This window comes from Lissotriton vulgaris, chromosome 5, assembly GCF_964263255.1.
Source record: "Lissotriton vulgaris chromosome 5, aLisVul1.2, whole genome shotgun sequence".
NCBI lineage: Eukaryota > Metazoa > Chordata > Amphibia > Caudata > Salamandridae > Lissotriton > Lissotriton vulgaris.
In genome coordinates this window covers 1912508533-1912521331 of record NC_141693.1, presented here as the reverse complement: position 1 = coordinate 1912521331, position 12799 = coordinate 1912508533, and the positions used below count along the sequence as shown (strand labels likewise).

At 47.4% G+C, this 12799-nt stretch overlaps 1 protein-coding gene across 1 annotated transcript in view; it reads right to left on the bottom strand.

Moving 5' to 3' along the window:
* LOC147717704 (E3 ubiquitin-protein ligase TRIM39-like) overlaps positions 1-12799 on the bottom strand; it is a 267634-nt gene that overhangs the window by 75864 nt on the left and 178971 nt on the right. The window lies entirely within an intron of this gene.

Below are 12799 nucleotides of genomic sequence, written 5' to 3'. Positions count from 1 at the left end.
TTATTAGCCTCGCATAGGTTGATTTGTTTGTATTTCCTGATCCACATTCCCGCCCGATCGCTCAGAATTCTGTTGAATTCATATTTTTTCCCCAAGAGTTTTACTAGTACGGCTGCGTTCGCGGGATCGTTGATGTGTTCCCTTTCCAGGACTTTGATCTCCTGTTCTAGCTGATTTAGTTGCGCTTTTCCCTCTCTTTCGCTCCTGGCCTTGATTTCTATCAGCGTCCCCCTGATGGTGGCTTTGAGGGCATCCAATAGGCATTTTGGGTCAGTGTCTGGAATATCATTGTCTGCAATGTAATCCTCCACGCCTTTCTGTATTCTGTCTTTGTCTTCTTTCTTCACCATGGTTATGTTGCTAAATCTCCATATGCGTGTGATGTGCTCGTTGTGTCTGCCTGTGAGTTGTAGGATGATGCATGAGTGGTCTGATATCGTTCTAGCCTTGATGTATGTGTGTTCAGTCAGGTGTGTGTGTGTGAGGCTGAGATCAGGATGTAGTCTATTCTACGGTATGAGTTGTGCACGTTAGAGTAAAAGGTGTAGTCTCTGGTGTCGGGGTGTTGTAGTCGCCACGGGTCTTCAAGGTTGAATTTGATGCATACATTTTTTTTATTGTGATGAGGGACGATGGGGGACGGGTCTGTGATCTTGTTTGTCTATCTAGGGTGTGATCTAGGGCAAGGTTGAAATCTCCTGCTAGTACGTTCATGTCGCCCGGGTGGTATGCTTCTATTTGTCTCCCTACTTCCTCCCAATAGCCAGTGTTGTCTGTGTTAGGGGCATAGATGTTGGTTATCAGTATGGTTTCATCTCCTCTTTTCAGTTGGGTGATAAGTAGTCTCCCCTGGTCATCGCATTGTTCTTTTTCAATTGTAATCTTGGATCTACTGTTTATTAGGGTGATTACGCCTCTCTTTTTCCCTACCGCTGGAGAGCAGGCCGTCTGACCTATCCATCTTGCCCTGAGCTTGTTTGCTTCCTCTCTGGCTAGTTTTGTCTCTTGCAAGAGGATGATGTCCCCTTTGGTCTTTGCTAAATAGTCTAGAACTTTCTACCTCTTAATCGGGTGATTCAGACCCTTGACGTTGAGGGAGACTATCTTCAGGTCTGTTTGCAGAGCATTAATGTTATTTGACGTCATGTTTTGCCGGTTACTGGTGCCTGTTGATGTTTGTATTGATGGATTGGTGAGGTGATTGTTATACGAGTGTGTGAGCTGGCTGGGCACATACAGGTGAGAAGGACGTAGACTAACTTGAAACAAAAGACGATACTAACGGGACATACGCTATGTACATTTTCTCTCTTTTCCCCCCTTTTCCCCCCATACCCTCCTCCCGCCCTTCCCCCACCCTGCAGCCATGTCGTACAGTGGACGTGCGACAGCAAGGTCCCTCCCGTCCCGCTACTTTCCCAGGCTGATCAGAGATCGCTGTACGAAGTCCGGGGGTCGGTTTGACTTTTGCGTGTAGCCAAACGATACCGTTTGCCTTTACTTTAGCCCCCGTAACAAAGTGAAAGGATATAGTCATTTCTGTGTTAGCTCGCGCTAGTCCAATCACTTCTTGTACTTCGGTGTTTAGATTCGCGCTCCTATGTGCCTAATGTGCAACTTCTCTGAGGTAGGTTTGTTTGTGCAAACGATTTTTGGTGTCATCATGAGGTAGTTATCTTCAAGTGTCGGAGTTCATTATCACGCGACTGTGACGTATTCTGATGTGCGCCTGATCTTTGTTGCGCTCTTGGGGTAAAATTCCTGGGTAGAGTCCAGTGTACTTATCGGTCCCTTCTGTGTTCTCTGCATCGGTGGCTTGTTGTTTCTGTTTCACCTCTTAGTCCGTGGGATGTTCTGGAGAGGCCTTTCTCCTGCTGAAAGCTATTGACATCTCCATAGTCTGAGTCTTTGGGCCTTCTAGGTAGCGGGCCAGCTCCCTGGGGTCTTCGAAAGTCATAGTTACTCCCTTGTTGGTTATTTTAAATTGTGACGGGCCGGCGAATGAAAAGGTGATGTTCTCTTTCTTTAGCCTCTCTTTTTGGGATAGGAACCCTTTTCTGATGTTGACTGTTGTCTTTGAGTAGTCCTCTGTGAGGACGATCTTGTTTCCGTTCCACACCAGGTTGTGGTTCTTCCTTGCAACTCCAAAGATCGCTTCCGTTTGGTGTGAGCGGAGAGGTTTGCATATAATTGGTCTTGGGCCTGTTCTGTTCAAGTGCTTTATGGCTGGCACTCTGTAGGCTTTGTCCAGCTCGAAAGGGTCATCAAACCTGAGGTTAGTCTGTTTGGGAATAAGGTCTTGTAGGAGTGACACACATGAACCTGCCTTGTCTTCTTCGTCCTCCGGTATCCCCAGGATTCTTATATTGCCTTTTCTGCTTCTGCCCTCTAACTCTGCCGCTTGTTCCCGGAGGTCTGTGGTAGTTTTGGCTATGTTGCTGATTGCCTTACCAGTGAGCTGTGATCAGTCCTCAATGTCACTGACTCTCTGTTCTACCTCGGAGAGTCTGCTGTTAGCCGTATGGATGTCCGCTCTGACATCTGCAAATTCAAGCTGGATAGGGTCTGTAGTTTTTTTTGTAGTTTTTGCCAGGTCGTGTACATCCGCAAGTTTTTTGAGAATACTCTCCAGAGTGCTGCTTAGTCTGCCTTTTGTTTGATTGGTGATTTGTGTGTTCCTTCTGGTTTTGTCTTCTTCAGTAGTAGTTTGCCATCGTTGCCAGCCATTTTGCTTGGTCTCCTCTTGTTAGCCCGCAGCCAGGCCTCTTGCAACTTTGTGAGTCGTTGCCTTCCTGTTCTTTTGACCTTTTTAGTGTGGTTGGGTCGTGTTGTGGGCGCCTCCTCGATTCTTTTGGTCACTGATTTGCTGTCTTGCAGGCTCTGTTCCGTGCCCTATCCGATGTGTGCATCGGAGGTTCCTCATTTTTTTCTGTTCTGCCTCAGTTAGGCAGTGGCTCTGTTTTTGGGCGATTCTTTCACTCTTGTTGTCTGCACTATGATGGTTTGTGATGGTTTGTCTCGTTCACTGCTGTGCTGGCCTGGCTGTGCACTCCTGGACTTATTCTACATCTTGTGCTGGTAAAGTTGGTAGAGGGTGCCTTATGGGTGTTTTTATTCGTACCTGTATTGGACCCGCTGTACCGCAGGTGGTGGCTGGTGTGCCGCGTTGGTGCGGTCTGCGTGATGCTGTAGGCGCCCTAGTCTCTGTTGGGGGCTGGCATGCTAATTTTATTTCCCCTCGTGTGTGTCTGGTCATGTATCTCGGTTTTGGTTGCTCGCGTTGGCGGAGATCGCGCCTTCTGTTGGCTCGGGCAGCGGTTAGCCCCGTCCGCTGCTGTGCTGGCTTGTCTGTGCACTCATGGGCTTGTTCTACAACAGTGTTGGTAGGGTTGGTCGAGGGTGCCTTATGGGTGTTTTTATTCGTACCTGCTTTGGATTCGCTTTGTCGCAGGTGGTGGCAGGTGTGCCACCTTGGTGCGGTCTTCGTTATGCTGTAGGCGCCCACGTCGCTGTTAGGAGCTGGCGTTCTATTTTTATTTCCCCTTGCGTGTGTCTGGTCATGTACCTCGGTTGCGGTTGCTCGCGTTGGCAGTGATCGCGCCTTCTGTTGGCTCGGGCTGTGCGATATCGCCTTACGTCTTTGTTCTCAGCATGCGTTTTGTTTGACTGCCTTCGCACTCCTATTGATCTGCGCAAGATGGCGGCGCTCTTAGATAGTTTGAGTTTCATTCTGCTTCAGCTACGGGAGACCACCTTCTACCTAGGCCGGTCCAAGATGGCGGCGCCCTTAGTTGGTTTCGGTTTCCTCCCGTTAGCGCTGGACGTGCGTCGCCGCTATGTGTAGCTGTTTTAAGTTCCTCTTTTTTAACGGAACAGACCATTGGTACGCATTCGGACCTCTAGGCTTCTGTTGTGGTCCGATTGGTCGTGCGTCATTTTCACCCCCTCAGGTGCCCTCGAGCTGTATTTCCTCCCAATATGGCTGCTCTCTGTGGCGATCACAGTGCGGTAATGACCAGATGGATTTAGGCCCAGATCTCTGTACTGAGGTGAATGTATGACATTGTTCTGCATTCTGTCCATCAACTGTTGTTTTTGCATTTGTCACCCCGAGTGTGATGGGTATGCTCAGACGTGAGTCCCATGCTCTGCACACCACTGGAGTCAAGCTATCCTGGCTGAAGACGGCTGATAGCCAGAAACCGGTCCTAGGATGCTTGATTCCGGTCCAGGAAAGACATGGCTTGGCAGTTCAGGCTGGACTGTTCCCATGAGGCACAGGGTCAAGGCTGATTTGCATATGGCCATGTCTGAACTGGGGTGGTGTGGAGTGCAAAAAAACGATGGATTTAACCCCAGATCTCTGTACTGGGATGAATGTATGACATTGTTCTGCATTCTGTCCATCAACTGTTGTTTTTGCATTTGTCACCCCGAGTCGGATGGGTATGCTCAGACGTGAGTCCCATGCTCTCCACACCACTGGAGTTAAGCTATCTTGGCTGAAGACGGCTGATAGCCAGAAACCGGCCCTAGGATGCTTGATTCCGGTCCAGGAAAGACATGGCTTGGCAGTTTGGGCTGGACTGTTCCCATGAGGCACAGGGTCAAGGCTGATTTGCATATGGCCATGTCTGAACTGGGGTCATGTGGAGTGCAAAAAAACGATGGATTTAGGCCCAGATCTCTGTACTGAGGTGAATGTATGACTTTGTTCTGCATTCTGTCCATCAACTGTTGTTTTTGCGGCTGTTCCCTTGGTGCCTGTTCTTCGCGATCTCTCTTTCGTTGCTTCGCTGTCTGCTTCATCTGTTATTCCGGCGCCTCCATTTTGTCCTTCCTCCCTCTGCCGGAGCACTTCTTTCTATGTTCGATTTGTTCGTAATGTCGTGGTTGTCGCCCAGTATGGTAGGTATATTTCCGTTCTCCAGGTATTCAGATTTCCTTCGGATTGCTTGTGGGATCGTTTGGCTGGCTGAAGTCACGTTTTGGGCGCGTTATTTGTCCTGGGTGTAGCAGAGCTCTGGACTTAGGCAACTCTCCTCATTGCCGTCCAAGCCACGCCCCCCTAACCTAGCTGTTCTAATAGATGTAATCAGAGGAGTAATATAAAGATTTAACAGCATAGGGCTCAAGGAAGAGCCCTGTGGGACTCCACATGATAGTGTGTAGGAGCTAGAAGTATAGTCGTCCAGAGTCAAAAATTGCACTTGATCTGATAGAAAGGATTTTATTGGGGCCAGCGCAGCATCCTTGATGCCCAAGTAGTGAAGTCTGTCTACCAGAATCGCATGGTCGACCGTATCGAATGCAGCCGAGAGATTCGAAAGGATCAAGGCTGTATTCCATCTTGTATAAAGGATGGTTCTCAGTTCTTCTGAAGCCACTATCAAAGCAACGTATGATGGTCCGACCACTAAAGTGGCAATGAGTCTGAGCAACAGCGAGTTGTCTTCAGAAAAAATTGAATCCAGTCTATGTGCAGCTGAGTGAGTGTCAGTGCTAACCGGGTCTTTTAGCCATACACTGTTAATCAGGTCTATAAGGATTTCAGAGTCTTTATCAAGCTTATTTTCAAAGTGAAAATGAAAGTCACCTAGAATAGTATAGTAGGCAAAGTTGACTCTAGTATCCATCCAATTACTGACTGAGCCTATAAAAGGATCCCTTGGGAATGGATCATGGTTCCATTGAAGGAGTTTCTGGTGAGAACAAACTTGAAAGAAAGTAATTCACAGTTAGAGGTACAACTGACCGGCATAAAAGTATCAGATTTTGTATACAATTTCTATACCTTGTAATAGATTCTACATGTTGTTCCTTTATGATTTTGCCTATGTGGCATTTCAAACCACTTTGATCATGGAAACTGGATACCCGCAGAAGCACTACAGCGGTCACGTAATGGAAATACCACCATAATGTTTGATAATTGATTGCCACAGCCCATATTCCTTGACTAGCTGTACCACAAACAACAAATAAAATAAAAACAAAACAGCAGATGCCACAGCATTGCATTACATCACATATATTAACCATGAGAGAGGAACACTTCAGGGGGTTGGTACAGTTGAATCTAGGTAGAGAAGGAGTGAGGGAGTCTTTGCGGTGTACAGGAGGTATGATCTGAATGGGATCCAACTGTGAGTGAGCAGTGACACAGGACAAGTAATGTGGCTGTGTACACCCTCTCCTCGCCCCCAGTGAAAGTGTCCATGCAATGTTTCCTATAGTGGTTGTACATAGTCCTTACTCCCCAGTGAGACCAGACAAGAAATGTGTCCAATGGTGGCTGTGCAGACCCCATCCTCTCCCCACTGAGCATTTTATAACAATTTTATTTTTTGGTTTTGTTATTTTTCTCAAGAAAGTTCCAGGGTTCCACCTCCCCTTTTATACAGGTTTACTTTGAATAATTATCACTGGAAAACACAATTTACAATGAAAAAATGTCAGCCAAAAAAACCACAACTGACATTTACTAAGCAATACCTAACTCTATGGCAACAACATCATCCTCCAGTATTCCGTGCATCATTGGTTCTTTTAGTTTTTGTCACCCTAAATGGAAAGGGTATGACCAAACGAGTGGTCCGTGCTCACTGTGCCACTCAATTCAAGCTAGCCTGGCTGATGACGGATGATACCCCGAAAGCGGTCCCAGGATGCTGGTTTCCGGTCCAGGAAGGAACTGGCTTGGCAGTTCAGGTTGGACTGTTCCCATGAGGAGCAGGGTCAAGACTGATTTGCATATGGCTGGGCCCAAACTTGGGTGACATGGCGAGCAAAAAAACAATGGATTAAATAGGTATTTGTGCTTGGGATGAATGTTTTCATTGTTCAGCATTCAGTCCATCATTTGATCTTTTTGCTTTTGTCGCTGTAAGAGGGAAGGGCATGCCCAGACATGGTTCCTGTGATCACTGTACGACTGGATTCAAGCTAGGCTGGCTGATATGGGGTGAAACTCTGAAACCGGTCTGAGGATGCTTGTTTCTGATCCAGGTAGGACCTGGCTTGCCAGTTCAGGCTTAACTGTAACCATGCGAACAGAGTCAAGACTTCCGTCCATCATTTGTTTTTTTGTTACAGGCCCACAAGTAGCATTAAATTTACAGGCCCTGGGTATATAGTTTAACACTTTACAAGGGACTTATAAGTAAATGAAATATGCAAATCAGGTGTAAGCCAATCAAGCCAAGTTTAAGGGAGTGAGCACAATCACTTTTAGCACTAGCTAACAGTGGTAAAGGACAAAGAGTCATAAGGCCAACAAAAGCAAATTCCAGCACGAAATGGAGGTAAGTAGGCAAAAAATCCTAAAGCTGACAGGTCAAACAGAAGCTTCTACGAAGTGTGGAGACAATGCAACGTGGGGAGATTACAAATTGTTCTGTTCATCTTTATAATTTGTGTAAGCTTATAACCCATCTTTTGGACTGCCCCTTCATTCCAACATTCTTCCAGTTGCTTTAGACTTAGAGCAGATAAGGCATGTGGAAGAAGGTACTCAAAGAAGGCATCATTATGCACTACGTGAATGGGATTTCAACCTCAACCTCAAGGTCATGGAAATAGAATCCAGGCTTCCCTACTAAAGACCCTCTTGTCACGCAGAGCAATTCATCATCTGAGTCGGTCTACAGACAGAGTGAAAGAAAATTCTCTAATGGATACTCTGGTCAGGGGAATTTCTATTTTCCTTCCCTATAGTTACTCTCAAGACATTCGGATGGGTAAGAAACTTGGAAATTACTCCAATAGTTCCTGTTGTCTTGATCACTACCTGAAGTGCTCCGTTGTTCTCTACCAGTTACGCCAAAATCATTTATTTACACATGAGAGTTTGTGACAAAACAAACTGTGCTTTGTCCATGTCAAGGGTTTTCAATGATTCTCTTCTCAGGGCACTTACACGGGTGTAATGCAATAGCTATGTTATATTCATATTTTACATTCACATCTACATGTACAATGTTATTGCTCACAATCCCTGGAGTCCTTCATATCACCACATACAAAAAGTCCAAAGAGACGCAAGATGTCAGAATCTTGATGGGGCTGCTGGAAATTTGTCCCATATTTTTTTCCTACCACATAGATTCCCTTTCCTACCAATGCTTCTCTAGTGAAAACAGAATGAAGAAGTTTGGATCTTCCTTGGACCACAAGAACTCCCCCAGGCTTTCTTCTGTTGTCTACTTTACATAGGAAAAGCAATGCATTTCTCTGCCCTGCTCTTGGGATGAAATTTTGGGAATACTCTGCCCTCGGATTGGCCCTAAGTCTTGCATATGTGAAAGGTTTATTGTGTGGTCCCGCCAAGGACTCACAATCTTTCATTAAGAACCTGCCCGCTAGTCTGTGTAGTGTATATATTTATGTCAGTGTGTGGTAAATAAAATTACCGAACTATTTTTCCATACATTAAATATCAATAAGGATAGCTCAATCAAATGAGAGGCAGAGTCCGTGGTATCTGAGTCATACAGGCTTTAATTATGATCCTCGAGGAACAGGACATCATGTTCCATCACCACTAAGGTTCAGGAAGGGATATTCAACGTTTTATTAACATCACACATTATATATAGTAAAACAGTATAATTGAAATGAATACAGTAGGCGTAACAGGTGAAAAGAGAGAGATAAGAACACATGTGCGTAACAGGAGGCGTGAAAGAAGGCGTACACGTGGGCGTGCACTTGACATGTCAGAGAAACGTCACAAGAAACATCACAAGTGGGTGGATGCATAGAGAAAGTTTGCAGGATCAGCAGAAACTTTTGGCCTAGATGCGCGCGCAACTGAGTATGACGTGTAACTGGGGAGAACTGGGGGCTTTGACTTTAGCACTAGTAGAGGAGACTGGTGTCTGGGATGTCAGAACGACCTGTATCTATAGCATATCTGGTATCTCATGTTTAGAGGATGTAGTGTCTGAAGTAAAAGGTCTCTCGGACAGAGGCCGTTCAATACTGGATGCCAGTGCGTGCATACGTGTTTTGGTGCAATGCGCGGGCCATGGGCCTACCATGGTAACGGGTTCTGTAAATCACTTGCAAGGAGGACAGGAAGGCCGGGCCCTTTGCTCTGCAGCCGGGAATATGTTTACCTATTTCACTAGACTGGAATGTGTTTTCGAGGAGGCTGAGCTGATAACCTGTAGGCAAAATACTATTTTTGCTGGCAGGCCAGGCTGAGCCGGGCACCGCTTCGCTGGGCAGGAAGTAAGGCAGAGGTCAGGGATGCATACCTAAACTATAGCTTTCAGAGACAGAAGAGACTCGGAGCCTCAATTAAGGGCCTAGCTCGACGGAGCCAGGAAACATGGAGAAAAACGTGTGCGAGATTCAAAAGTGTACCATGTAAAGACGTTGGCACCATAGGCCTAGAAGCCTAATTAACAGGATTTTCTTGGGGAACTATATTACTGACATGTTAACGTTGGACGCAAACGCATATGCGTCTTTCTAGCATGTACAGAAAGGAAGTTACATGACATACAAGGAACATGGGTGCATGGATAGGGTGTGAGTGGGGGACACATTAGCTACCTGAAAATTTCTATTACCTCAAGTGTTGGAAAGGGAATTTCCAGGTACCTTTCCTGTACTTCCGGGGGTCATGAGAAGGCTGTATGCAGTTGTCTCTGTTGTGTTGGCCTAAACTGCATTGGAGTCATGTGTTGGTAAAATAACCCATCAATGACGACCATACTTCTGCCCCACCACCATGGAAGTCAACAGGTATCATGCTGTTTCCCGCGTTCCAGGACGAATACGGACATCAGTCCACCTACTGTGGTGGCAGGCCCAAAGGATGAGGTAATCTATCATTGCAGGTGCCGCTTGGAAAGGAAACCTAGTGACAGCACCACACTTGAGTGGGACCACATACTGTAAAGGCGCCTGCCTCAGAGAAAAATGTACAGTCCCAGTACCACAGGGGCTTTCTACCATCAGCAGGCTGCTGCCAGATTAGAAGATTTCTTGGATATATCGACCTCAGCAATCCTAGTATATGACATTAGGGGTATGGGTTGCATATTCTTCATCACAGTGCCAGCTCATTAAACTTTGCCCATGAAAAGATTAGCGTTTGTGGGTGCACACCTGGTCCTCATCACAGTGCCTTGCATTGTATGGCAGATAGTCCATCATGGTTTCTGATAGATGTATAGCAGACCATTTTGACTGTAGCTAGTGTACTGTCTGGTTGTCAATGGATATTATGATGTACATTTGTTTGTGCTTGGTGTTGTTTAATCTTAGTCACTTTTTATTGTTTACAGAGTACTACTATCAGTGACACATGGAAACATCCTAGACACCAACAGGATGCCGAGCAGACTGCATCAGATTTCTTCCAGACCACAGGAAACTGATAAGCAAACTGATAACTCAGGACAATACATCTATCTCACAGCGGACTGCCAGAGGCTTTTCGCCTCCCAGTCCCAACCTGCTACCTTGATTGTTTGTTCAACTATTAGAAGAGATCCCGATCTCCACTTCATGCAAGACTGACCTATATTTATTTAAATCCTAAACCCAAACTGAGGTAGTTTGCTGCGCACTGTGAAATAAAGTGCTTTGAATTCAATAAACAGGTTACTAGTTATTGCTTATTTGTGTATTCTGACATTTCTTGTCATTGTCATGTCTCAACGTGCAGTATTGCCAGAAGAATCTGAAGGTACATCTTTCGCTTGTTCATAGGTTTGAGATGATTTGCATAGCTTTTTTTTTTTCACAACCGTGTTTATTGAAAGTTCAGGCAAGCATAGATACAGTTCTCCACAATCAGGAGGACACTGTCAGTAATAGACAAATAGTAGAATGACCAGAGTCCCAAACTTTGAAGCACCCCCACCCCATCCCCTGCCCCACCAACCCCCATAAACATACCACAACTCCCTTCCCCGGCTACCCACCCCTTATCCCACCCTAACCCAGTGCACGTGTTCACAGTATACCAAATACATGGGTAAGGCAATGCAGGCGTCAGACATCGACCTAGGTCCCAAGGTCCCCATCCGGAGGTAGCACATCGTCTATGTCAGCTGGGGGATCCAGAGTCAGCCCCCTGTAATCCGCCCACCGCTTCCAGATCTTATAATGTTTCCGGGGGCACCCCCTGGCCTCAAACACAGGTAATTCCAGCCCCATAAGAAAGTCTAGTCCCGCCTTCCGGGCGCTAAGTGGGGGGGGCACGGTCACTCTTCCAAGCTCTCGCCAGATCTCGCTTAGCTACCACCAGCCCCAGTAACAGGAGATGTCGTTTGTAGATATTGCCTCCCACATTCTCCAGGACATGGAGGAGGCCCAGTCTAGGCATACAAGGGAGGTCCCACCCCAGCACCTCCGACAGACAGTTCCACACCCCATTCCAAAATCGGGTCAGACCCCCACAAGACCATACCGTATGCAGTAGCGTTCCTCTTTCGGCTCCACATCTCAAGCACTCTGGGGCGGCAATAAGGCCCGCCCTCCACAACCTCTCTCTAGTGTAGTATGCCCTATGAAGGTATTTAAACTGTATAAATCTGAGGCGTACAGCTATGGCAGCCCCACGGGGGGACTCAAGGGCCTCCCGCCAGTCATCCTCATCCAAGGGGCCAACATCAGTCTCCCAGGAGGCCTTCAGTGTCAGGAGAGAAGAAGAGCAGTTCGTAACCAGCGATCGGTATATTTGGGAAACCTTATCACCCAGGTCCCCCAAGAAAAGTTTGGCCTCAATTGGGCTGAAGTCGGGAAGCTGGTCCATCCCCACCAGGCTCGGGCCTAGTGCATGGCGGAACTGGAGGTATCTGAAAAATTGGGTCTTGGGCATATGAAATTCGGAGCTAAGGTCCTGAAAGGATTTGAGTGTAGTCCCCGTGAGGACATGGCCGAGTGAAGAGATCCCGATAGCATCCCAACCTCCAAAGCCTGACAGGGAGGCCAGTGCTGGAAGCAGTCCATTATTCCACAGCGGAGTCTCGGCTGTCAGCCTGCCCCACCAACCCATGCGGCGCAGTGCTTGTCTCCAAATCGTGAATACCACCTGGGTGACCCGCGGCAGCATCCTCCTCCGCCTGGCCGAGTATAATAGCGTATGGAGCGTGGCATCGCCCATCAGAAAGTGTTCCAACGCATATGCCGGGTCACTGTGGTCTCCATACCACCACTCATTGAGCACCAGGAGGTGAGAGGCTTGGTAATAGGACAGAAGGTCAGAGGTATCCAGACCTCCACAGTACGTGGAGAGAAAGCATGTCCGCAGTGCCACCCTGGAGGCACCCCCGGCCCACAGAAATCGGCCAAGTACTGAATTAACACGACGGAACCACTGCGGGTCAATCCTGTGTGGGTGGTTCTGTAGTTGGTAGAGGAGCCGTGGCAGGGCGACCATCTTAAAGATGGCGGATCTGCCATAAATATTAAGGGGCATGCGTGACCAGGCCTTAATGTCCACTTGGACCTTGTCCCATACCGGCTGCACGTTACGTTCCCACGCCATCGTAGCAGAGCCCGACAGGAAGACGCCTAGGTATTTTAGACCACCGACTGCCACCTGCAGAGCCGCGGCCCATGGGTATGTCTCCTGTTCATCACCCAGCACACACAGGGTCGATTTGCGTGGATTGAGGAAGAGCCCCGAAACCTCGCCAAACCCCTGCATCATGTCCAGTATGCGAGGGCCAGTTCGGTGAAAGTCGGTCATAAAGAAAAGGACATCGTCCGCATACAAGGCAATGCGGTCTGAAAGTTCTGCCCCCCACACAAAGCCCCGATACTGTGCGACGAGGCG